The sequence below is a fragment of the Anser anser genome, assembly GCF_964211835.1.
Source record: "Anser anser genome assembly, chromosome: 3".
Classification (NCBI taxonomy): domain Eukaryota; kingdom Metazoa; phylum Chordata; class Aves; order Anseriformes; family Anatidae; genus Anser; species Anser anser.
This window is the reverse complement of record NC_139722.1, coordinates 95,248,808-95,274,812: the sequence shown is the minus strand read 5'-3', so window position 1 is coordinate 95,274,812 and position 26,005 is coordinate 95,248,808. Positions and strand designations below refer to the sequence as shown.

General features: G+C 39.9%; 1 protein-coding gene across 1 annotated transcript in view; it reads right to left on the bottom strand.

The window, feature by feature from the left end:
- The window catches only part of LOC310896630 (uncharacterized protein), a 108,572-nt gene that overhangs the window by 53,195 nt on the left and 29,372 nt on the right, over window positions 1–26,005 (bottom strand). The window contains exons 5-11 of the mRNA XM_083829117.1: window positions 24,216–25,103; window positions 22,993–23,747; window positions 22,712–22,845; window positions 22,500–22,601; window positions 15,954–21,939; window positions 15,231–15,315; window positions 251–435 (exon numbers count right to left, since the gene is read on the bottom strand). The gene's annotated coding sequence lies outside the window, so the exon portion shown is untranslated. The remainder of the gene's footprint in view (window positions 1–250; window positions 436–15,230; window positions 15,316–15,953; window positions 21,940–22,499; window positions 22,602–22,711; window positions 22,846–22,992; window positions 23,748–24,215; window positions 25,104–26,005) is intronic.

Sequence of the window (26,005 nt, the reverse complement as noted above, 5' to 3'; positions counted from 1 at the left end):
GTGGCACCAGACCTTTCAGGGTGGGCTGCCTTGTTACACAACTGCAAAATTTGAAGCCAGACATGCTTCTGGTTACTTTTCATTTTAGGGCCTGGTTAACAAAGAGGAATAACAATTGAGAACCAGCTCCCAAGTAGCACACTCAATTTTACCTCTGTTTTTACTTCATGCATTTTATTGTAATAAAACACACAAAAATTCTATCAGCCCTACAATTAAACAAATAGTGGTATTAACAACTCCCACTCACCGCCTTAAGCAGGTTTAGCTGGGAGAGCTGAAGCAGCTGTCTCTGTCCTGTGTCTCTGCCAGAGGTCACCATCCTGTAGCGGGATCAGCTGATCCTGCTGGATAAACTCCTGAGCAAGTGCAGTCTGCAGGCTGCAGCATTAACATAAACCACCTCCAATTTCAGTTTACTCTGGCAGTAACCTCCTAGAAAAATAAAAGGGAGGAAACCTAAGGCTGGTAACTGTTTCATCTCCTAGTATCAGATAAATCCACCTCTGATTACATTTCAAAGCCCTAAAAAACGGAACAGTCAAGAGGTTTATAATAATGTTCTGGCTTGCCATGAATTAACATGAATTCTTGTAATGGAAAAGGTCACTAGCATAACCATTGAAACACACAGCTCAAATAAGGGCTAAAAAAGGTCCTTTAAAGTTTATCCAGGTACATGCAGACTTTAAACATTTTCAAAAATAGCTACAGCTGCTAAGTCTATGAAATTAAGCCCCTTCCAGACCTAGAACTAGGACAAATTTGGGTATCTATCTCTACCAACAACGGTGCGATTTACAAACTGTCACAGCTACAATATGAATTCTTGATACAGTAGAAAGACAAGAGGGCAGGGTTCCTACATCAATGCGGCTTTTTTAGTGCTAGAATAACAGAGGATTGGCTCAGAAAGGCTCAATGTCTCCTTGGCACCCAAAGCAGAGACACAAATACTTGTAATGGGTTTGCTTACACGTAACTATGGAGAAAACGGCAGGTGGTTACAGTTAGGTTTCTGAGGCACACATTTCACACTTGGTCAAATTCATGCGAAATAGAGAAAGATGCAGTTTTCGAGTAACTATGTGAATGAGGGGAGCACTAAACAGTGGCCATACCTTGAAAGCAGGAAAATGGTACAACAGGAGTGCCACAGCCTCCATAGCGTGGGACGTGCGTGCAATAAGAGTAAAAATGAGGGCAAGATTTGTCGTGCTTAGTCTTGAGCATGATGCTGAGGAGTTTGAGGCTGGGAGGTGGGGGAGGACTGAAACGATGAGGAACTTTCAAAAGGAGGATGATCTGTGATATCTGAAAGGGTTTTGCTTCATGGTGCTTGAACCACACTTACGTAGCTGCAATACCACAAAGCCCTGGTAGAGGTGCCTCGTGCTGAGATGAGAGGAACCCTCTGTTGTGGCTTTCACCACACTTGTCCTAGCCTCCTACACACAGCTTGCGCTGACACGGCTCCAGCAAGCCCAAAGAGAACAAACCCTGACACAGCCACCTCCTGCGCCCTTCTCATGCACCCATCCCACCAGCACGGGCGAGTCCTTCAGGAGAGCAGGACCTGGTACCTGACCATGCCACATTTTCAGGACTATCCCACCGAAATGACTCAGAACTACTGCAAGCACAGGCGAGGAGGAGCAGCAGCTCCATGCATGCTGCAGCCCTGCTGGGCCAGCAACTTTCTCGGGCCAGCAACTTTCTCAGGCCAGCACCGCATGCTTAGAGATGACTGTGAAGGGCAGGGAGAGCATTTGTCTCATTTTCCCTTCTTCCGTCTTTAAAGCGAGGCGGAGTGCACAATGATGATGGGAGAACTGCCTTTTTCTGCTCTTGAAAAGCAATCCAGGGACAGGGCGTCCACTGGTTTGTTACCATGCGACCATGTTTCTACCACAAAATACTCTGTGGGTGACCAAAGAGCAAATACGATGACATCACCACAAGAATCAAGAAAGAAAAAAAAATACAAAAAGGATTTTTCTTCATCTTGCCTAAAATAAGTTATTCAATCAAATGAAGGGGAAAAAAAAATCTTGATGATTGTATTCTGCTAAGAACTGAGGCAGATCTGAAAATACATTCAGAAATGAAAGTTGCCAAATCTGACCTTCTGTATTGTTCAGCCAGAGAAACTCCCTCCACTTACACTTTTGTGTATGGCTCTCACTTGCTGTAACATTTTTATTAAATATTTCAGCCAACAAAAGGAAATAGCAAAACCAGAAGGGAGACAAGACATTCTTTTTCAGGGAAGCTGGCAACTGATTCAGCGAAGTGGGACAAAGGAAATGCTGGGAAGCATGAATCCATCCTGAAGTTTAACTTAAGCCAGTAAGTACTAGACTTCACACAGTTTTATAGTACTTAATAGATGGCTCAAATTTGGTTTAGAAATCAATAGACAGAAAGCAGAACATCTCAGAAAAAAGAAACAGTCATCAGAAAGCAGAACAGTCGTCTAATGTGGATTAATAGGCCAGCATTTAGGACTCAAGAAAAAGCTATGTTAATAAAATAATATAGTGACAAACACTTCTATTTACCAAAGATCATAATAGGTCCATTTCCAGCAAGACCTGTTTTGAGAAATGCAGGAGCCGCTCTTCTGTTTGTCCACTAAAGGTGCAGGTTAAAGAGAGGTGACTGACAGTGTGCAGGGCCAGATCAGGCTAGAGACTAGGAGAAGCTCTGATGACGAGCCACCTCCTTCCTTCAGATGATGCTGATGGTGGCTTTAGTTGCAGTACAAGGGAGGAAAAAAGAAGTCCTCACACACAGCTGGATTAACAGATTGTAAGCAAGATGCAATCATGCATCTGTTTAGTGCTCAGACAGGAGGGAATAGCTAACCCAGGAGAAAATTAGAATAAAAGAGAGGTACCAGAAGCAAGTAGGGGAAGGGTGTCTGCTGGCTATGGCAGCACCACCACCCTACAGCGTGGCTTTTCAGAGCCAGGCTCCCTCGGGGAGCACTGTGAGCAGCTGTAGGTGCATTAGACAGGTGGGGAGCTTTCATCACAGAACGTTTCGTCAGATTTTGTGATGCTCCACAGCCGCATCTTATGCCAGGTTTCTCCCTCACAGCAAATTTCAAGAAGTTTACAGTAAGTAAAATCTTTGAAGGGAATGCACAAGTATCAATAAGGATTGTTTGCAGCCATCAGACTTGTGTTCTATTTTATGCCTGCAAATGTAATGTAAATGAGAGGTGATTTGGCAATGGTGTGAAGAGGCTGTCTCTCTGAAACTCCAACCTTTCCCTCAGTTTCAGGCCATGCCATGCCTCCTATTTTACTTTCGAACAGATAACTGGCAGAGAAACCCATGATGTAAGCTAGTAACTACACAAAATTAGCCCCTGCCAACTGTGAATTCATTTGTTCTTTTCTATTTGCAGTCTCTCCTTTGCTGAAACATAAAACTTTGTAGAGTCAGCATATTTCATCACATTTAAAATTATAACAACAAGGGTAAAAGCACAAAGAAAAATATTGCTAATGCAAAAGATGAACAAAAATCCAGCCTAGGGACAATCATGGCAGCAGAGCAATCTAGTATGCCTGAACTACTTTACTGCCACCTTTCATTTTCTATCCAGTCTAGCCTTTTTCCAAAAAGAAAATTAAAATAATTAAATAAATAAATGTAACCTCTTCCAATGGATGATAACAACAACAACAAAAAAAAAGTAACCATGCTCATTTGCAGAATAAGACTTTTTTTTTTTGTAAGCTTTAAGTACCTCTACATGATTAATAGCAAAATGAATAGCACTTTCTAAATAAATCTGCCCTAATCTAATCTAACAACACCTAACCACTCTCTGTTTCCCTATTGTTATACCCCTACTGAATGATTTTCCTAGCCCTCCCTTAAACCCATCGCTTCCTGTACCTCCTGCATCTCAAAGGCATGCAAATGCACGCTTGCCAGCTTTTCCCCCTTCTTTGACACACACTTTTTTTTTTTTTTTTTTTTAAGCAGGCTAGAAACAAACACACATGTATTTATTTACATTGTGATAGTCTCCAAAGGCTCCATTCAGCGCTGCGGTTAAAGCAAACAACCAATGAGAAAGGCAAGTCCAGAGTTCAAGCGGCAGCAATCAATGCGCCGAGTTCATACGCCGGCGAACGTCGGTGTGTGGGTACCCACAAAACAGAGAAGTGCTCCGGACTCCAGCAGCACTGCGAGGTATAATTGCTTCCTTTGTTAAATTGCTTGGTATTTGACATATGGAAACATATTTCCTCTTGAATAGGGTTTCTACCCTTTACATTGTCATTAAAACTTGTTTCTGTCACCTTTGTCAATGCATGTGAGTTATTGCGATGACTAGGCACAACCCTTATACCCAGTCAGTTAAATTACGTGGGCAGGTCAAGCATTGTTAGAACAAAGACGGAAAACGCACAGCCAAATGTAAGTATGGTTTCTGGACTTGGATAAGATAAAAAAGTAAAGGGCATCATTTTCAAACAAAAGGGCAAACAATAGGCCCCTAAATCTGTATTTGGACACGCTAATTGAAGACCAGTCCCTCATTAGGAATCTATTTCAGTTAAAGAGGATCATTTTGGTTTCAGAAGGTCTATTTTGCTTAAATCCCAGGAACACAACTATGAAGCAGTCTGCTACCCTCCGAGAGCAGAGCACAGCACATAGTTCCACCAGGACTGCACACCGCAGTAAGTGACAGGGCTCTCACTGTTGGCTGAGCTATAGCCGGGTCCCTTTGCAACACAATCACCCTGTGAAAAGGGTTCATTCTTTACCACTCTTGCCAGGGCTGCCTCTGGCGAATCTTACTGCAATAATCAGCCTACACTGCCTACTTTGCTGTGTAAAGTGGATCTCTACATCTGTCTGAATAACCATGGAGTCACTTTTTCTTCCCATTTGTGTGATACAGTTTCTGAAAATATATCACTTCAGGACAAGAACAAAAAACAAAACAGAACAAAACAAAAATAAATAAATAAATAAAATAATTAAAACCAAAAAAAAAAGGCAGCAAGGCTGGCTCCAGCACAAACAAAAGAAGTGCCCCTCCTAGTCTCCACACCATCACACTTTGCTGTAAAAGGTGATGGCCAAACAGCAATAGCTGTCAAGGGTTGGTTTTTCCGTGGGGTTTACCTAGTGGGAGTCTTTAAGAAAACAAATCCAGGCTTCATGTCAAGATGCCGAACTGTGTCAGTGGTGTTAGGCGTAGGTCACTGAGATGCTCCTTCCATGCTCAGAAGAATTTAAGTTTGTATTTGCACTGGAGGAGGAAGAAGGCTCCCAGAAGGTAGGAATATTACAGATGAAAACAGATTGTTCCTGAATTTTGAGGCCAGGAGATATCTACCAGCTGAAAAGGAAAGACTTCTTTCCCCCCCCTTCCTTAAACAATCAAAACAGGCATTCCAGGAAAAGTGGGCACCTCCAGATGTTCTCCTGAACAACCTGCAAATATCCAAGCATGTTTAGGCTGAGCTTTAACCACATGGCTGGCAGAATCACCCTGCAAGCAATTCACTGTGTGGCCTTAAATAAATCACTTACATGTGATCAGCACTAGAGGGGAAAAGGGTTTTCTGTTCCTTTTCTTTTCATGTATAGAGGCATTATATGAAAACAGGCAGAAATATTGGCTGCTAGCCAGGAGGAAGGAAAAAAAAAGTTGGTTATTTATAGGGAAACTTCATTTTCCTAGTCTTGAAAGAAAGAGTTTTAAATAAGATCACTGTATCACAAAAGGTCACTACAAGTAAATGAGAAAGGGGAACTTTCGCTTGGACCTATAGTGACAGGTATTAGGGTGTTACACCAAAATAACACAAGTAAAAAGAAAAAGCATTCATTACAGGATATAAGTGATTGTCATAGCCCAGAAAGAAGAGAAGCAGCCATCTAAGGGTTAGACAGAAAATATAATGTTCCTCCCTTCCCTTGGAAGGTCACCTCTCTACTTGGTGAGGTTCTCCCTCTGCAGAAGGCACAAACAACGAAAAACACATCACATACATCTGTTGAACACATGTATGGAACTAACTCTTCCATAAGGTTTCCCAGTTTTCCTCCCACCTATCAAACAGCTATTGGTACTTTTCTACATGTCTAAAAGCCAAGTGATTTGTATCAGTAGAGCGGGTCCATGTCTGTAACCTGGTCTAACTAGTAAAAGAGGACTCTGTAGATCTGCTTTTAGGAAGTGCAGTTCAGTTCGCCAGCACCAAGGACGGATGGATTAAAAAAAAAAAAAAAAAGACCAGGGTGAAGCACAAAGATAGCTGGATGGCTGGATAAAGTGAAATTGGATTTTGTGTGGCCCCTTTCCCCTTACACCCAGGGCTGTGCCCCACAGTAGCATCTGTAGCTCATGCCCTACAGATCCTCTGGAGCTGCAGCACAAAGCACAGCTGGCAGCTAATTTGGACTTAACCATTTCACACTTGCAAGCCAGGGATTCAAAGACAAAACCCGGGCCCCCTCCTACTTTCCAACACAGAAACAATTTAAAACAGATCTAACACCTATGTAGTACTGATTTGGTTATCTTCAAAATCCCCATTGTTCTGTTTAAAGAGCATATCCTCCTAGAATAGCCTCCTTTTGATAAACAACTCCTTCTGCATGTCAGCCAAACAACAGTTTTGGTCTTTATCACAAGTGGACCAGCAGCAGAAACAACGTGTGGTGAAGCAGGGGAGGAGGGGATTTTAGCTGAAAATAGAGTTCATTGTCAGCTGGACTTTGGGCTCAGGTTTTAAATAGGCTTAGGAATGTGGATATGAAGCAGTTAAAAGAACCTCACCTCCAGCCCTTAAAGAAGAAATGTCTATTCATGCTTTTAACAGCATAGTAGTACCTCAGGTAGTGGGGCCGTTTGTGTGGTTTACACAAAAGTTCCTTGTATGGGAAGGGCAAAATACATAGGAACTGAAATATGAATTCCTCAGAAAACGAAAACTGTCTTAAAAATAAATACAGAACTCCAAAATTGTGGTTTAAAAAAAAATAATAATAAAGTTTCAAAAAAAAAAAAAAAAAGATCATGAAGTTTAATTGCATATTAAAGAAAAAAAAAAAAGAAGCAGCACTTATACAATTTTTAAAAGTTGTCTAGGCCAGAAATTTCCGTACCTTTTACACAGTTTGTGGGAAATGAATGGCGGTGCTACAGATGTGTGCTTGGTGGAACATGATCACTTTTGAAGTGTTTATTTTATGAAAAATAGTATTTCTTTTCACTAACATATCTTGGACGTGATTCTATAATGACACTACAGAGTTTGATTGTATATGTTATCTCAAATATTCCCTAAGCACAGCCGAAAATGGTTTTACTTCTTCAGTTCTTTAGATCAGTGGCTATGGGAGTATGCCATAGACACTAAAAAAGATGTCACAAGAAAATGTTACTTTGTGTTTTCCTCAAGAGCAAGCTACCCTAGGAGAGCTATGTACATTTCTCAGAAATTGACATACCCTCAAAAAGCTGACATGAGGGGTTTTAATAATCGTCAGCTTGTGTGTCAAACATTAAAAAGGAAAAAAATGTATGCCAACACACTAAGTGATGACCAAAGTAAAATACAGGCAAAATACCGTTGATATTCCAGCTCCTGGAAACCACGCAGCTCTTGCAATATCCATACGGTTTGCTGGTAACTGCATAAAACATTGCTGTAGTTTGAGGCAGTAGTCCTATCACATTCTAACATTAAAAAATTCTCTTAGGTACACAAGCCACCAGCAAAACCACATCACTTTGCTCTAAAACGCTCGCTGAAAAGCTGTAAGTGGCCTAAACAAGAGGAACATCACCATCTCCAGCAGCGCTAGCTGCCGTCAGGCTAACTGGCAGCACAGCCGGGCTGTGGGGTGACCCCAGCCTGCACAAGCAGGCTAGGCCTCGGATAAGACGGTTGAATTTGGAAAACACGGGCGGTCACTGATGCCTGGTCTCTGGGTTTCCCACAGATAGAGCATCTGGGCAACGTTAACTGTGGCATTCTGTAAACACTGGCTGGACGATAACAGAGTGTAACGCCAGCTACAAAGTGGCGGTGGAAGGCTGTTTTCCTCTGTTTTGGTGGTAATCAGATGGCATGGCCAAATGTTGTGCCTGTGGAAGCAAGCTCTGGAAGTAGTTAAAGAAGTGTTTACAGTGCAGTCTGCCACAGATAAGGAGACAAGATGCTCTTCAAAAGTCAGAAAAATCCATCCAAGCGTAACTTTTCCCTCCTGTTCAACACCAAGAGCCACAGATACCTCAAACACAACTTTAGCCAGGAAACAAGGCTGTGTTTTTGGAAGATTTGCAGGGCTAGGGGCTCGCGACACAAGACGAACTCTCGGTATACTAGCACCAATGGCAAAGCTCCCCACTGCTCAAAGAGATAACAGCATTTCTCCAAAAATCTGACACATTGTGCCATCAGCTCTTCAGGTCTCGCCATTACTACTTACGTAGGTGAAGCAGACTATATGCCTGTGCATATATTCAAATCATCAAATGAGATGGCAAAAACTTCAATATAATTGTTTTGCAATTGATAGGAAGGAACCAATGCTGATTTTTTTTTTACTAACAAGTTTTGCTGCATCTTGGTGGCAAATGTAAAATATTGCCCCATATTTCTTTTCTAAAGAAATTCAAGTTAATTCCATTCACGCAAGGCTCCACACTGAGAAATGATTGACAGCAAAGATTCTCAGTCGCTGAACTTATCTTTTCCCCATTTGTGACCATATAACTTTCTTTGTAACAACTTCAGCAATTGCTCCTGCAAAGAAAAACCATTTTGCATCCATTTTGGCTAACCTTTACCACAGTTCAGTGGCTGAATGGAGGAGGATGACTTCTTCATGTTACCAGACTCCAGACTCCTACCTGGTCTGCCACTGAGCACTCACCCACAGTATGACAGGCTGGTCTGAGCAGCTCATTAAATATTTCACAAATCAAAAAAAAAAAAAAAAAAAGCATTAAAGGAAAAATAAGTAACTCATAAATAAAGCAATTGTTCAAGCCTGTAAAAACCTAGAAGTCTGCTATTATAATAAGGACAGTTGGTATTTTATGCTCATCTTAGGTTGAACTGTATAAAAAGATACAAAATACTCTTGTGGAGACTGTGTTTTCCTGAGTTTGGGTTTTGGGAAAGTTTTTTGTTTGTTTGTTTTTACCGAAATAAGCTACATACAAATTAATCACGATTGTTTTCCATGTAAAGAAAGAGCAATGCTTTCCATCTCTTAAAGTCAGCTAGAACTGAAAGGAGCTTAGAGACCAAAAAAGGAGAAAAGCAATGGATTTCTTTTTAAGGAAAAATAATGGCTTTACCTAGTAAATGAATAATTAAAATTTAAGGACTTTGAGCAATTATTTCCAGATAATAAACTATTCACCTATTCATTCCATTATACTGCAGACAGATAAACATCATACATTTAGCAGTTCTGTGCAGATATGTCACTGAGAAAAACTGTTATAGAATTAAATAGAGAAATGAAAATTAGCCACCAACTAAAGGTGGGGAGGAACTGAAGCCAATTTTGTATGTAGGGCTCTGACAGCATGCTTTCAAATCTCAGAATACAGTCTCAGGATCATCAAGATTGCTGTGAAGGGAATCTAGGATTGCTTCAATGGCACAGAACAGCTCTGTTAAGGAAATGAAATCATATTGAAGAAATGTGGAGGCCTTTCAGATAGCAGTGAGAGTTATAGAAAAAACAGGGTCCCCTGTTCTAAATGCAGCTTCTACAAAATAAACATTTTCCTCCCACTTTCCTTTTCTTTTCTTTTAAACAAATTTTCAAATGTTTATGAAAGAAAACGGAGACGAGATTGCATCTGGCTTGCCTATGGCGCCATTTGTTGCTATAGGGAGACTACTTGGAAAAGGTGATGAGTGGTAAGTTGGTGAATGATATTAATAGAGAAACAATAGACAAATTGCCCTCAGTGTTGTGGTTAACCCTTCAGAGTTCATATTTTGGTTTCTCCCTCTTCTTTGTGAGCCCCAAGCAGAGGATAATGATTAATTACATTTCCCTCCCTGCACAAGCAGCTAATTGCTTTCCCTCCAAAATGTTAGTATTTTTCTCCATTTCATTTCCACAAGCACAGTAGAAGTATTTTTAGAAACAGGGGGGAAGCAATCCACTGAAACTTAATTTTTTCCTCAGGCAGAACTGATCAATGTTTCAGACTTCAATAAGGATGATTTATACCTAGAGCACAAGCCAAACACCACCTAATGCTGTATTTTTCCTGAAAGTATGGAGAATGCAGAGAATTAAGAGCAAAGCTCCACCATTGATACCACTGAGCAGAAAGCTTAAGCATTCATATCACTAAGTACTTACTGTAAAGATACAACTTTGTTGAATGCAAAGAACATCCCTTCAAAAGCCTTAATAAAGAAAAAAGGCCACATAAAAATGATGTGCAGTTTCCCAATGGGCACATCAATTTACTTAATTAAATATTACTTTCAAAGTTTCAGTCACAATAGCTCTTGTTCCTTGCCAGTTGCAGTGAGAAAGATACATTGAACAAGGATGTCAGCTGAATACTAGCATTGATGTTAAAGCCAACTGTCCCCAGCCTTGCCAAGTCACTGACGTTTAGAGCGAGGACTCCCTCTTTTTAAGCCTTTTTAAGGCTTTGTCAAAGTACTGAAATTCTGTGAGCCCATTTTTGTGCATTTTGCAGAGGCATATAAAAGCCTACCCTTTCAAACAAGAGAAGATCCATCTACCATGCTTAGGTCTTTCAACAGAGGGTACTTGTGCCATAAATTGTTGCTCTTTCTATTGTTGACCACCAGATTTTGGTCCCATATTTTGTTTCATTACATTTAAGATTACTTTGCAAGTGTGCTCATATTTTAATTCAGGTTAAAAAATAATATAAAAACCCATCTTCCTTCCCCCAAACGCCAGTCATTCTTTGGAACTAATTTCCTATATTCTAATCACTATATTTTGACACCCACTTTTTTTTGTTTGTTTGTTTTTGGTTTTTTGGTTGGTTGGTTTTCATTTCTGAACAGGACATAGAAACCCAGATACATTCCATTAAGTAGATTTCTGTCGTTTTGCCTGCATCATCAGTTAACTCCATCCTACTAACTTTTAGTGGAAGTTGTTTTCTTCTACATCTGAAAGCTGTTTCCAAGTAGGGTAAGAATCCAAGAACAAAACCAGTTTGAGCAATGGTGTTTTGGTGTCTTTCTGCAACTTCCTGAGCATCAGGATTGAAAGGTAATGTAGTACAAAGAGCAGTGAGACACAAAAGTTTTTTTTCCGGTTTTCTTTTTCACTTTCAGTGCTAGAGGTATTAAAAGGAGTAAAGAGGTGCCTCCAGTGATACTATTGTTCAGTTAGCACCAGGCTCACCTTCAATTCCTCTGAAAAAGAAATTGCATTCATGACATTTCTTGTAAGAGGGTGCCTCAGACCAGACTCTTGGTGGGGCTATCTTGCTCCTTATAGACTTTTAAGGTGAGATGCATAAAGAATTGGTCACTGATACTGCCTAATTGCTCTCTTTGTAGTCAACTTCATTCCAGAGCCAATTGCATTCTAATTTTAAAATACTGAAGACACGTAACTAAGACTTGCGCATTCTCAAAATTAAGTGAACAGAATTTTGACATTTTCCTCTGAACATTCTCAAAATCTGCTCTTGCACTGTCACTCATCTAAAGTCCAATCTATAGAAAGCATACACAAAGTATAAAACCTTGTCCCTCTGAAGTTATATTCAAGAACTCCTTTTTCTATTTTTTTTCCTTTTTTTAAAGACACCTTAAGTTAATCCTACTTTAATGCCTAACATTAGGCAACTGAACTTCTTATTTGCTTGAGCAAAAACCAAATTATTTTATAACATAAAGTCTAATCCATACTTGGGAATTTATATTTTAGGACACATCATTTGTAACTTACTGAATAATGTTTTTCTTTAAAGAGGAGTGACCTCCTAAAAAGAATGATGTGTCAAAATTCATTTATAGTCCATTATATATAAGTGTAACACAAACACAGACCATGCCCAATAGATCCAGCAATAGTAAAACTAGGATTAAAAAACCTCCAAATCTAGTCCTGATTCCCTGTGACACACACAAAGGTCTTTAAAACAACATTTCCACTCATTTCAAGCAGCAACTTATCCTCATACCCTTATTATCTTTACTGGAGTTAGTCTTTTAAGAAGAGTTAGAGTCTTAGATCCCAAAAGTTTAATCTAAATGCAACCTCAGGCTTGGAACAAACTTCACTGTGGTGTAAAGTCATGGGAGGGGGGGAAAAAAAATCTGAACTGCCATTCTTCAGACCTACTGCTGTCAGAAGGAGAAGAGGGTGGTGAACACCTCATAAGCCTCAGTTCAGCAGTTTAACTTAATTACAATCATATTTTTACTCAGAAAACAAAAAACAATAACTGAATGTCTTCTTCATGATTCCCTAGTGCATAAGTTGCATGTTGCATTTTCTCTCCATTGCTTTGTCCAGGCCTAAAGCCATAGAGAGGCTATTGCACCATTTCTTGGGGCATTTGTCCCAAAGTTTCAACGGCAAACCAAATGAGAGGCAGAGAATTAAAGGGACTATAACAGCAGAGGGTGATTCTCTCTGTTGTGAAACATCACAGCTTGAAATTATAATGAAGTTGTCATAAAGAAAAAAGCAAATTTATAAATCATATTACATGCAAAAATGTTTCGTATTCTTAACAAACTCCTGATATCCTAATGAATTCATGAGGCAGTTTTAAGTGACTACCACCACGAAACTTTGCCCACTGAACCAAAGAGGCTGTATGAACAGTGTGGGAAAGAAGGACCAAGTGTTAGGCCCTTGAATTTACAGGTGTGAGTATGGTGCCTTTCATGTTTTAAGCATCACCTGGTAGGTAGACTGGGGTCTCTTGTCTTCCCCACCACATTCTTGCCACTATCCTGCAGTGCTGGCTAACATCTGAGCGACTTCTGTTTCTGCTTGTAAAATAATATAACATTTTCAACCTGATGGCCCAGCTAACATACACAGTGTTCAAATCATCCTACGGTTCCTTCTATTTGTTCTGCCAAAAACTATAAGACTATAAAACCACTTCTGTTTTTCTTTTATGAGCAAAAGTATTCACATAAATCAGAAAATCTGCTATTTCCTGACATCTACCTACAACCCAAACAGATCCTAAAGTCTGGCATTTCAGGAATTGATTAAATGGTGCAAAGTGTCCTTTATTGAACCCTGAAACAGAGAAAGCCTAACAGCACTTGTGCAATATAGTGCCAATGGTCACTGTTACTTAAAGAGTCTTTCATGTGCTCCGAACACTGTTCATATGCAGTGCAACTGTGCTGTGTACTGTGCTGGAAGGCAGCAGCTAACTGCACAATTGTGGAGAAGGAAAAATGTAGTGACCCAGTGTAAAAACCAGCTCATCCAGAAAATGCTATATGATCCTGAGTGTTTACAGAGAGAGCAGGCAGACCTTTTCTATTTTTCCTGTTCTCAAGGACTCATCAGAATGCCCCATGCCACAGCAGAACCCAGAACTTTGTTTCTCTTCTTCCAAAAAATAAAGGGTTGAGTCAACCGCTGCTACACAAGACCTGCAATCCCAAAGAGGCTTTCAAGTAGCAGCAGTGTCTTTCCCCCTCAACACACTTCAAAAAAAAAAAAAAAAAAGGTTTAAAGGTCTTCCAATATAAGCTGCTCTTGAGAGCACTACATTGTGCTATGTTTTTTCATTCATACTTCTTGTTTTTATCAAGCAAGGATGACTAATGTCCTATTGTAATGCACTTTTCACAAAAATGTGACCAACTGAGGCTGCTTCCACCGTAGTTGCATGGGTGTTTAACATTAAAAAAGAGCCCTCAGCTGGGCAATGGGCGACTCATTACCCTGTGCTTTAAAACAACAGGCATCATACATAAACCATGCTCTCATGCAAATTTGACCTACATAATGTTGAAATCTTCCAATGACAGGAAATTTCACAAGTAATCCCATGTGTCCCATAGCTGTAAAAGTGGTGTTACTTTAGCACCACAGGAAGCACCACATTTGCCACAAAGAGCTTATCATGGCGTGTTTCTTGCAATTTGGCCAGGAAATCTAGATGGCACTTCATCCCATGCCAAGAAATGCTTTTCCAGCTCAGTTTATAGACATTTTAACCACCTTGGAAAGAGTGTAGCAATTCTTTATGCCACCAATACATATGGATTGTATATATGACATATAACTTTTGACTTCAGCTTGGCTAGGATTTTGCTCCTTACCCCTACAGAACCACTGAATATTCATTTTAGGTCCTATCATACCTTTGGTGATACTGATAGGCAAAACCAAATGGCATCCCCAGAGCACAAGTGATAAGAAAGAGACTGGTGTTTTGTTATTAGAATATTTCAAATGATTCAAATGAAACCTGGACTCTCAAGCATAACTGTAACACATTGCTGACCTCATACACAGTGGCCAGAGTATTTTAGAGTGACTCTGCTTCAAAAACTTTTACTGAATTTAAATGCTTCAGTTTGAATGAAGCCTTGATTTCTCTAGATCGAAACCTGCCTTGACAGAAAATTGTAACAGGTTTTGCTAGTACTAGCCCTTAGTAAATTCAATCTAATTTCACATTTTTATTTCACTTTTTAAACCATTTTTCATCTCAGAACAATGACTTTTCTGGAATACAAGGACATGAAAGTATACATTCTTAAGATGGACGTCTATCCCAAATCCATTCAGACTTATCAACTGAGCATGTAGGTCAGTAAATTTTATTGTAGCACAAGCCTTTAATTCACATTTCACATTTAAAGAACTACACTTTTTCACTTCTCTGCCAAACGAACCCTTGTCTTCCCTTTCTTTTGCAGAAGACTTGCAGTTTCAAACCTGGTTCTAACACTGGGCATTTCTATGCAGAAAAGGTCTCCTTACTTTTGGCTGTGATATTCACATGGGTCTCAGGTCACCTGCACAAAAAGCTTATTAAAAGATCACTTTTGAATAGCAGTACTAGATATTAATAAATACAATGTTTAGCCACAGTAAATACAATCACTTATTCATTTCATCATGGAAAGCTTACACTTACTCATGCCTCATTAACCTAAAAATCCTACCAGCATACTTATCATCATACACTGCCTTTGTGCTTTAAAGGAAAGTTTTCTTACCCTAATCAAAGTGATGAAATGCTCCTCTGAATCATTTTATTACATGATACATGCCTCCACCTTATAAGGATGCCTTAAAAGTCTTCTTCCTTATTAGAAGCAGAAAAAAAAAAAAAAAGAATAAAACTTTTAAGTTGGATTGACTAGTCTGTTGGGCACAAATCAGCCTTATCTAAGACTTTAAAATGTTACTACTCTGTCACAAGATAAATGCCTTAGAAGTTGACAGTCTTCAAAACATTTGGCAACTAGGCATGTTGCTCTGAAAATTACTATTGCTCTTGAAGCATCTTTTAAACTAAAACAGAAGCTTAGACTCAATTCCAAACTCAGAATTAATTATTTCATCCATATTAGGGATTTCCATACAATATTTCACACTTGCCCTAAACAATACTTTTTATGACCTCAGTGAAAATTCCTTGAATTGGTAAAAAGATTGTGAATAACAAAATCCACAGGACACATGAACGGAGAAACTTTTACAGCAGAGAGACCTTCATAACAACTATCCAGGCTTGAGGAGAACAAATTTAAGTAAGATTCTTCTTACTAGTATGCAACCATGTAATGCATTCCCCTGACATACATTCTGTACTAACTGTTGCAAATAAATATACTCAGAAATACTCAGATTTTCCTTTTTCCTTGCTCAGACTTTCACCTAACAATCTCAATATGAAACATAAAATATGCTGAGGCAAAGAGGAACTAGATACTTACCTGGTTCTAAATTTGACTGTATTTCACTGACACATAAATAATCATCTTAGCCAATGGGAATATAAAGGTTTGAAAAAGTTCTTACCCTGCTTACTGAGCCAATATACAACTGCTCCCTTCATTGGCTTACACTGATCTGTAAAAAGAAAGAGAATGTCACTGCTGAAAGAAAAAAAAAAAAAAGAATCTAAACTTGTTTGCTTTATTTCACCATATAATTTCATTGAAGATAATGAAATGGCCCTTCTCGTGAAGATTATATGACATAATTCATACCACAAACAATCCTATTTACAGCAGGTGAAAAGGTACATATTGCATCCATCTGTGAAAAAAAATGCAAATTGTCCCACTTTTTCTCCTTCATGACTGACTTGCTGCACAGCAATTTTCTAATGTTCTTGCTAACAATAGCAGACAGGAAGAATGCAGTTCAACTTAGTTTATGTTTAGGAAGAGGAGCACTGATTTCCTACAATTACTCCTTGAATACAGCATCAAGCCAAAGGAGCAGCAGGGGAAACAATGGAAGTCTTCTATGTGCGTAAGAATATTGTTTCTCTCCTTTGAAGACCTTGTCATTAGACAATCCCACAACATAAAGGAGACTTCAGGAGACAAGAAAAACAGTGATCTGTATCTAGTGGAAAACAGCAAAATTACAGAACATTTGTTCCACGTTTATCACCATGGAATGATTTCTCACAAATTGTTCCTGGTTGTTTCCAGAGACAAATTAAGGCAGCAAATCAGAAAAGTGGATCAGAAAGGAAATTCCCTAGGCTTGTCTTGGCACTTGTAGACCCCATCACCTTAATGGTTTGGTTCAGTAATCTGCCAAAAAAGGACTCATCTTCTGCCATACCAGTCAACTGAATGACTGTAAGACAGTGTCCTGTGTACAACACAGCCAGCAGCAGGGAAAGGGAGGGATAGGACCAATTTCTCAAAGCTAAGCCACTAGATGCACTCAGTTACACTCCTGAGCCAAAGCACCCAGCAGCTTCTGCCCCTCTGCCACCATACAGACTGCTGGCAGAACAATAACAACAACAACAGAGTTTACATTTTCTCACCAGATATTCCATATATTAACTTGATGCCATGCATTTCTGGGGGGACTATCACAACAAAGCGTATATCTGAGATGAGGAAGAGCAAGAGAGTTGGAAGAACAGACGGAAGATGCTCTTTGATTAAAGTACTGATTGGTATTTGGGAGATCTGGGCTATTCTCTGTGTTTCTTTCTTGCATCCTGTATGACTGCAGATCACATGTGATCTAATATTTTTTTCTTTTATACATATTTGGCTTGTCTAGAGAGAATACGATCTCTTGTACATTAACATAAGCTTTTCAGGGCAGAGTTTGCTTATCAGTAGATTTATATGGGGAGGGGGCTCATCTGTAGTGCATAAAAGTAGTTGGGTTCATCTGTAGTGGGCTCATCTATAATGCAAAAAATAGCTGGGCTGGGAGGAAACATCAGAATGGGAAGAGGAAAGTATGTTTTAACTCCATTGCTTTATGTGGAGACATACTTTTAAAATAGTTCTCACATGTTTTACACATGCAATCAAATCATATTTTAGCAAACACAAAAAAGGCAAGCAAACAAAGTCCAATATACACCTATGTTAAATTATACCTATGCATAAAATAAGAACATTGTCCCTCTAAAGCAACACATCTGTTCTTTTGATGTATTTCCCATCCAAAGAAAGAATTAACTTCACGGAACCACAGCACTGACAAAAACCAATATATTGACTTGTAAGATGCAAGCCCAAACAAATTGCACAACACACATATTGGAGTTAAGCAGTGATGACGCACAGACTGTACTACACAAAAGGGAAGGGTCATAGCATACAAATACACAAAGGGTCTAGAAATTAATTGTCAGACATTTAGATATTTGTTCCTTCTTTACATTCTTGGACCTTGGACCTAAGCACTTTGATGTTTATTAGTTTATTGTTTTTATCAGCTATAAAATTAACTAATCTGTCTGCAACAGTTAGCATCTGTTATTTTAAGCAATCCTCATGAGAAGTGCAGAACAGAAAATTCAAACTCCACAGTCGGAGTATAATGACATGCATATAATAAACATAGAGACTCATCCATGCCACAAAACACAATGTTCATACCAAAGAATGCCAGTAGGCCAAGTTGTCCATCTTTACAGCATGTAACAACTGGGGACTACTGAGATTGCTCCCAGCTTCATAATTCTCCAACAGCATGACTGAGTGAACACATTTGAAGGAGAAGGGATCCTGATGGAGAGATAGGCACGTGTAAGTTGATCAATGGTGAATGACCAATATGGTTGATACACTCCAGACTCTCTGGCCTTTTGATGTTGATTGTAAGAACGAAGGCATCTATTTGTGTGTTTAAAATTGCAATAAAAGCCCTAATTTAGAGTTGCTTCTTTCAACACTTTTAATAGCAGGAGGCTGAAAGGTTCAAAGTAACGAGCTTCTCTCCCAGAGATCCAAGGTTAAGCAAATAAAGTTCCTTAAGTCTCAATAAGCTATTATCAGCAATAAAAAAACAACCATATAATGATAGATATGGCCACATAAAAGCAACCAGACTGAAGAAACTGGAAAAGCTTATCAAAGTGAAGGGAGGAAAGCAATTCCTGGTCAATATCAGCCCTGATCCAGGACAGAAACCTTCATCTGTTGCTTTTATTTGTTGTTCTTCAGCCTATGAGAGGCACAAATAACCGGTAGGTAACTGGTTTACAGAGAGACCCAATGATAATATTAGAAGTGATTCCACTTCTGAGGTGCAGAAAACTTAAAAAGCTTGTGTTTAGATGATTGAAGATTCAGACATGATTATAATATCACACTACCACCACCAACAGCATTTTACTTTCTAAAGACACTCTCCCCCAGGTACCTCAAAAGCTGTTGTGAACACCAACACATGAACCAGTGAGGGAGCCAAATGTTATCATTCCTCTTTATACTTTACTTCAGTGCAGAAGTAAGCCTAGAAAAAAAAAAACACTCTGGTCATCTGAATCCCAAAGCCTTTGCTGTCCTTCCCCAGTAATGTAGATCTGAATCCGAGAGGAAAAGTGTTGAGACCTACCCATAATAGGCTGTGCTGAGGGAAGCGGCTGAAGCAGAATGGGAAAACTGCCCAGGAGATGCCAGCGTAAACAGAGCTGGCTAAGCCCCTGCCTTACGTGATGGAGAGGAAGAGCTGCACGACGGTTCAGACCCACGACTCTCCTGGCAGAGCCATACCGGCTGGGCAGCTCAACAGACCTGAGCCACTTCTGCAGAGATGCACACTCTGCCCAAAACGCTGACAGAGCGAGAGACACGACTGCTGCACAGCTCATCTGTGTGAGCGTGGGTAGTGACTGCCTCAGATGACCCTGCTACAGCCAGGGAAGGAAAAGAAACCAAAAAACACAATACTCAGCTCATCTTTCTTGTATATAGAAGACTTTGCAAGTAATGCAGGGCTTCAGCAAAGTGAGGTTCATACTCAGGCCTAATCTCACCATATTTTGGAGACCACTCACGTAGATGGTTTTATCCTTTTAAGTTATTACTTAATTTGGAGAATAATCATTTTTAGGTATCTCTAAAACCATATCTGTAATTTACTCAGTCTTGCAGACATTTCCTGTGGGGACTTGCGTGCAGACCTTTGTCCACTGAGGATTTTAGGATTCTCTAACTGCCAAGGGGGTTGCAAACAGCAAAGAGGAGTCTACAACCCTTAATATTGACTGAAACATGAAAAACAAATCATGTTATCCAGTTACAAAACATGTCATTCTGCAAACTTCTAGAGGCGTCTTTCTTTCAGGAGCTGGCAGAATTCAGTATATTGGGTTGATGGCATACACTCGCTTCCCCATTGCTCCAAGAGTTAATCATTAGACCATTACCAGTAATGGTCAAAATACCAAGAAGAGAGCCAGTATTTTCTGTCAAAGGTCTGGGAAAATAACATAGATGCAAAGTCCAAGCCCCATTAACTCAGGGAGATGAAAAATGCTAGTTCATTCCCACTGAGATGGCCTGGAAACATATAAAGCAGTTTCTAATTTGTTTGAGAATGCACTTTAGGCTTCATTTTAATAGGTGCTAAGTACATGCAAACAGACATACCGTAATTAAGGTGATCAATCTGCAAGAAGGAAAGCACATAAAAAGAACATCATACTTAAAAGAGTTAAGTAATCATAACAGTAATTATTAATTGCATTATAATTAATAATTATAATGTAATAGATCCCTGGCTGTTCTTTTGCAAGGAGCTTAAAATCATTTCCAGGTACTACATTAAGTTGTGCAACTGAAAGGCATTCTTGAAACAGCTTTTCAGCAGCAAATCCCATTTCAGCAAAACTTTTTTTTTTTTTTCACAGAAGAGCAAAACCCCAAATGAAGCATTTTACATAATACATAAGATGTGTTATGACTGAACTTTAAAAGATCTGTAGAAGAGGAAATATTCTGTAATGAAAATTTTAATTATTTGATTTTTCATTATCATTAAATTGGAGGCTAAAATTACATGTTTACATACATCTACAGTTACATTCTCTATTAAATAATTATATTAACATATGTATAACATTCTAATCTCTACAGGTTTTCTGGGACAAAAATCGTTTTTACCACCAGTTCTATTCTCAGACACTCCCAGAGACAAGCACTGCAGTTGTTAACTTACAGACGGGTAAACTGAGACCCAGATTTAAGAACTTGTCTGAGAGTCAGTGGCAGCACAGAGAGCAAAGCCTGACTGGCTCTCCAACTTGCTTTGCTTCAACAGGGCAGGAACTCGTAACAAGGTCTGCTGCGAAGTGTCAGAGGTGGTGCATTCATGTCGTGCTGACCTGGCATTGTGCAGAGCCGCCTGCGTGCACAGGCTGTTTGAGCAAACACTGCTGCTTCGTCCCCTGTGGCTGGCGGACGTGGGTTTGTGCAGGGGTAGTAAGAAGGGGGGAGACGTGGAGACTGGCTCTCACAGACAGCACCCTAACATGGATTTTATAAGATGAATGCAAGTGTAAGATGAAAGCAAGTACCTTATCATGCTTATTTGTCCAAATTAAAATCTATCATGCCAGAAAGTTGTGCATCTATTCTTTTTAAACGACCAAACAAAACATGATTTTGGAAAGTATAAAAGAAAAAAGTAACCTTACGAGCATGGGCCTCATATTATGCATTTATCCACTTCCAAACAGCAAAAACACTCTGTACATTTTGTTTAATTAGCATTTGAATCTGCTCATGTTTGAATCCACTGTAAAATTGCATCAGTAGCTCAAGGACATGGGCAGCTTCTTTGCTGGGACCCTGGAGCAGTCCCCTGAGAACACACCAACTACACCCAGGAGAAGCAGCATCAGAAGTATTTTCTCCATCTCGTGTATTAGAGAAGTAAAAAGGAAAATGACACTTTGATATATTTATCTGCAACTCCTTTTTTTTCCCCTCTCATGAAGTCATACAACCACATAACACACTTACATCACTGCCAAAATTCAAAACCTATAAATAGGGCTATATCCTTTTGGTTCAAATTGAAATATGGGATTCTTTTGAAAAGACAGAGAGGAAAATGGAAAATTTATTACTCAGAAAAATAAACAATGTCCCTTCTATACAGGCATTGTAGCACATATGTTTAACAGTAACCAAATGTGATGTCTAAAACAAAACAAAAAAAAAGAAAGAAAGAAATGAAACAGAGAATTATGATTTTTGGGTGAGGATATAAACGGCAGGAACAGACGAGCAGTTAAAAATAAAGAGCCTATTATATTCAAATGAAACAAAGAATGAGGAGAGAAAATAATAGGCTATAAAAATATATCTGTCAGCGAAGCTGTTTTGGGACTGGATGTTTCCCCCGTGAGATTCTCAGGAAGCACCAGGCACCCTCCAGGTTTAAAGCTTTCATCCCTGGGCTCCCAGCTATATTGGTTTCCTGTATAAAAGGAATTGAGACGAGAAGAAAACATTTGAGCGACTGCCCCAGCAATCATACAATGTTTTATAATTTGTGGAGCCCTGCCTAACACAACAAAACTGAGTATTGTTACAGAGGACTCAAAGAGTCCAACCAATTATGTCCCTTCATGGTTTCGGCTATACTAGCCTTTGATCACCAGCTCTAACTACCAGCAGTAAAGCAAACACAAATCTGCAGACAGCATCAATAAACCTTGCAGTGGGAGGGAACAGAGATACTCTGTGCCCTGTTGGCTTTTTTTTTTTTTTCCTAAATCCCCAACAAAAATATCTACCATTTGTCTTTTCTAATTCACAGGCGGATTCAAAGTGAGGGAAGGATAACTTTGCTCACTTTTTAAAGTCAATCATGTGGCAACAAGCAGAAAATTTAGCACACGTCTTCATAAGAATTCTCTAACCCAGGCAAAATGTGGTCTGCTAATTACCTAGAATTCATCTTTGCCCTTATTAAACTCTGGTTTTACACACATACATACACACACATACATATATATATGCATATGTAATACATACATGTATTAATGATGAAACAGTTCGTAGAAACACTTCTCTCTTTACTTCAGTGTTTGTTTAATGTGTCAGTCCTTTCCTGAAGATCTTCCTGCTAAACACCACCTGAAAATGCCACGTTTGCTGGTTATTTGTGCTATTTACACAGTGATCCCACAGCACAGTATTTAGGCAGTGAAGTGGTTTGGGGTGGCTGTGTGCTGAATATTGCTCACCTAGCACTGTAACTCGGGCTTCATGTTCCCACAAGGCAGAAGTTCAACAAGGCAGACCTCCCGTACCCAAGGAGCACTGAGTCTTTTCAAGCTTGGAGGCACTGCTTCAGCGTAAAACCACAGTGGTTTTCATCCTGCAGAACAGATAGGTTGGAAGCAGAGATCTGAACAAAAGATTAGGAAAGGCAGCCTGGTCCAGCAGTCAAGCCACCAGCCAGGGACCAGCAATCCCTGCACTGCCTGTGACAGTCTACACAGCCTGTGTCAATGCACAGACTCACCTCGGCCTCAAGCCGCAGAAATATGCTGGGCCTGCATGACCCTGAAACCATTTAGAGTCAGGCATCAAAGTACCTTGGAGGCTCTGGCGCTTGTTTACTCTGTGCTGCAATAACTGTCTATAAAATGCAAGATAATAACGTTTGCCTATCTCACCAAGTGCACCAAACACCCACTGTGACAAGGACACCCCGCACACCTGCTAAAGCTAGGTGCTGTACTGCTCTGGAGAGGCATGAAAACAGAGCTGAGGCTTCACATCAGCCTCATGCCACACATCTAGCCTGAGCGGGGCATGGTCTAAGTAAGAGCAGGCGGCTGCAACCTCACAGACCTGGGAAGAATGAAAGAAAAAACAACTCTGCCACCCTCCTATCTGCGGGCAGATATTTCTTAATAACTGGTGGGTGCTAACTGTGCTCTGCGCCTGCTATCTGCTTTGCCTGGCACATGATTCAAGTCCCGCCACAGTGCAAAGCACTCGGTTTATTTAGCTGCCTCTCCCTGACTGGCAGAGCCAGTCCTCCCTGCCTTCTTTCCCAGCTCTGCTGCTTTACACACCTCACGGGGCACTGCACTTGCGAGAAGCGCTGCTCCCATGGCTGGCTGGCAGGAGCCCTGTCTCCCATGTGTAAATAAAGGACAGACAATGCTTTTCTAACCACATTGTCCAGAAAATAAGGATCTATTTAAAATTTTCCGTGATCTCTTCAGGTAAAAATTTACATGCTATTATTTAAAGTAGTCTGCGGCAACCCTGCCAATACAAAATGGAGGGTGGGGGAATCTGAAGGAATATACCTGCCATGGCAATGGGAGGTAATTCTGACTTGTAATGTGCTGAACCAGGAACGAGGTGACTTGGGTTCAATTTCCAACTCACTATAAACTTTGCACGTATTATCACCTCATCTTCCCAATACCCATGCTTCCCTTGCACACAATCAAGATCATCTTTACTCTCATCATTTGTTTTATCTACTCTGAATATAATCTGGAAAATAATAGTTTCTTTTTGCTTGCTACCGCAAGAATTTAGTGAGTGAACACCTGAAGCATTACTATTAACACACAGCCACAGCCTTTTCACTTCAGTAGTGCTGCTTACATCTGAATGAAAAAGTAGTGCATGCCAAACAGGTAGTAAAAGCCAAAACACATGGGTGATAGCCAAAAAGGCAACTCAAGCTTTGTAATTTACAATCTGTTAAATTAATGTCTTTACATTGTTTAAGAGTCTGCATAACTTCTAAGCAAAACCCCATGAGAAAAGAAGAAACAAAGCACTAAGGACAGAAAAGTCAAAGAAAAATCAGGCATAGAATGAAGACAGAGCAGAAATGAAAACCAAACCAAACCCTTATGTAGAAATGGGATAGGTAATACAGTATCTATAGCAAGCAAAGATGTATTTAAATAATTACAGCCCTATAATAAATTGGAAACACAGTAGATTCATGAGTGAGACTCAAGGTGAAATTACATCTAATCTGGTGATTCATACTAACTCAGAAAACCTGGTTGTTACTATACAAGTTGATGCCAAGCTGCATTTTATTGAAACCAATAAAATCTTTTGTGTGGTCTCTTGACCTCACTAATTATCTAATTTACATTTAAGACAATAATGCTGCTTAGTAATTTAAAAAGGAAGTGTTCCCACCCCTGTATGTTATCCCTGAATCTCCTCTGAAGAAACTTTAGACTGGAGAATGCTGCAAGTGAATAGGAGTTCACTACAACCCAGTTCGTAATTATCACTCTTAATTGGTTGAGCTCCAGAGTGTTTAAGGTTTTACATATCAATTCTAACCGGCATGCTCAGAAGAGACAAAATCTGGAGTTATCCTGAGTTACGTGATCCTGTGGAGTTTAGAGGAAAAGTAAAAGTCTCTCCCAAGCAGGCCCAAGGTACCAGGATGCAATCCAGCAACGTGCAGACACTTAGCAACTTTTCACGGACTTGCATTTAAAACCCCAAACCCACCTCGACAGTCTGGTGGTCAAATGTCGGCACAGAATTCAAAGTAACAGAGGCTGGGACCAGTGTGCAGTGTTACAGCTTCTCATCTTCAGCCAAACCGTACTGTACTAGAGACAGGAACTACACAGCCTGGGAGAAAAAGCATTACAGCTTTAAGATCATTCCATCTTTCCTATTCTAGTAAGCAAAGGGCAGGAAAAAGCTTCAGAAGAATCTGCCTCTACCTATCTTGTAATAGTATTCCATATTATGTGGTGTCTTTTACCTGCAGAGCCTATAGTCCTTTCCAAAATCTAAGCTGGCATTACTACCGTGGCACAAATGGAGAATTCAGTCAACTAAATACAAAGAAATGGAGCTGAAGGCTACTGCCTGTTTTCAACTTCACATTTCCCTTCCAGTCACTGTAAAGAGTTGCATTGCATTTGGTTTTATATGTATAATACAGTTGCTTCCATTTAAAAAGTGTGTGAGAGACCACAAATGCTTTCTTGCTAAATATAAAGCAGGTATAAAAACATCTCAAAAGGAGGTTGATCTCCTAAGTGTCATGTTTGGTGAGCGTTACCATACCAACAGGTAGTCGTCCAACAGCTAAGGCCACTTCCATCTGGAGTCACTGTGGGTGTATGTGAACTGAAAGCAGAAGCTGGCTCAGGCCACAGAGCGCATCAGGAATTACCAGTATCACTGGTTAACACGCTTCTCTTCAGTCTGCTGTTCTGTCACTCCGTTTCCCCAGGTGCAAGGCCACCCACCCCTACTCCATGCCACAGTCAGTGCTGCCTCACTTTTATCAGTGCGTCTTCATGTGTATCAATGAAACAGATTGGATTTGCAGATTTCAGCTGATAAGAAAACAAAGTTTTTGCTGCTGGATTTTCTGTGCTTGATGTTTAACCTGGATCATTTCAGCACAGCCCCGCAAATGGCTGCATCAGCACAACCAGAGTAGTGCAGGAACAGCAACAAGCATCAGGAGTGGAAAGTGGGAACTTCTTAGAATTTGTCTCACGTCAAATCCAGTTTAT